The sequence below is a fragment of the Cynara cardunculus genome, unplaced genomic scaffold (genome assembly GCF_001531365.2).
Source record: "Cynara cardunculus var. scolymus isolate 2C unplaced genomic scaffold, CcrdV1 Un_Scaffold_1291, whole genome shotgun sequence".
Lineage (NCBI taxonomy): Eukaryota > Viridiplantae > Streptophyta > Magnoliopsida > Asterales > Asteraceae > Cynara > Cynara cardunculus.
In genome coordinates, this window is record NW_020200725.1 from 44,480 (window position 1) to 45,660 (window position 1,181).

Here is a 1,181-nt window from a genome sequence, read left to right on the forward strand (position 1 = left end):
ATTTTAGCCATCATGGGGGCGTCTCAACACCCGTGCCCCGAGTATTGAGCCTATTCAAAGTTAAGTCAATAAACTCAAACTCAAATAACCAAATCAAGAACCAAACATTTGATAACAAGTCTAATAAAACCATTGAGGTTCCAATTTATATAAAATCAATCATGAGTCTTAAAACGTACCGGTAATGGTTTAAATTTTATCAGGTACACAAAATTTATAAACCAAAACATCATATCTCACATAAAAGAATTTTAGATACCAATTTGATCATCTCCCCTTTTGTGGACATGTGTCATGATTAAGATTTCATAGAATGGATAATCACCACAATTGATTACCCATATATCAAAGAAAGTAGATATTCATACCTTGAAAGTGTTTTAAATTTGATCAAACAAAATTCGAGGCTTATGAATGATTCCCTCCTTTCAGATTACCTACACTTATCAGAAAAAAGGGCTTTTAGACCATTTTCAATAACACTTCTCATCAACTTCAAGTTCCTACAAGCTATTACCTTTCATATAACTTATGGACCTTCAAGCATGCTTAACATACCACTAGGACACTTAGTAAACATATAACACAATGCCTAGGACTAAAGACAACATTTGCTAAAATCAAATTTACACATTCCAAACAGAAGCTAACAGGTTATATACATCAAAAGTTTAAGCCTTTTTCTCACACTTAGAGGCTGAACCAAACTTTCTTATAAAAATGAAAGTTGTACATATACCTCTTAGGATTTCATACCAACTGGATTCACATAATTTGGAGTTCTGGTCTATTACAAACAGAGTGCAATTTCGAGTGGCTGCAGACAGGATCTAGAAAATCGAAGATTTCAAGCCATGTATGATTCGAATTAGGTTTCTCAGTAAACTACAAAGTTGTAGATAACTCGAACACCTGCCTAACGATATAAAGAACGCATCAATCGGACAAACGGTTGATTTTATATGAATTTTCAAACTTACCCAAATGAATCTGCCTCCTCTAACAGCACCAACTTGAAGAAATTTCATCAATCTTCAATTTTTAACCTATGAATCATCAATCAACTTAGGGTTTAACCATTGCCCTAAAGAATAAGAAATCAGAAAAATAAACTATAGACATACCTTATCTTGAGTTCCTAATTCCAAGTATAACATCAATTCTTCAAAAAAACTCAAAGA

At 32.9% G+C, this 1,181-nt stretch overlaps 1 protein-coding gene across 1 annotated transcript in view; it reads right to left on the bottom strand.

Annotated features, from left to right (window-relative positions):
* LOC112502363 overlaps positions 1-1,181 on the bottom strand; it is a 4,628-nt gene that overhangs the window by 1,577 nt on the left and 1,870 nt on the right. The gene's annotated exons all lie outside the window — the stretch shown is intronic.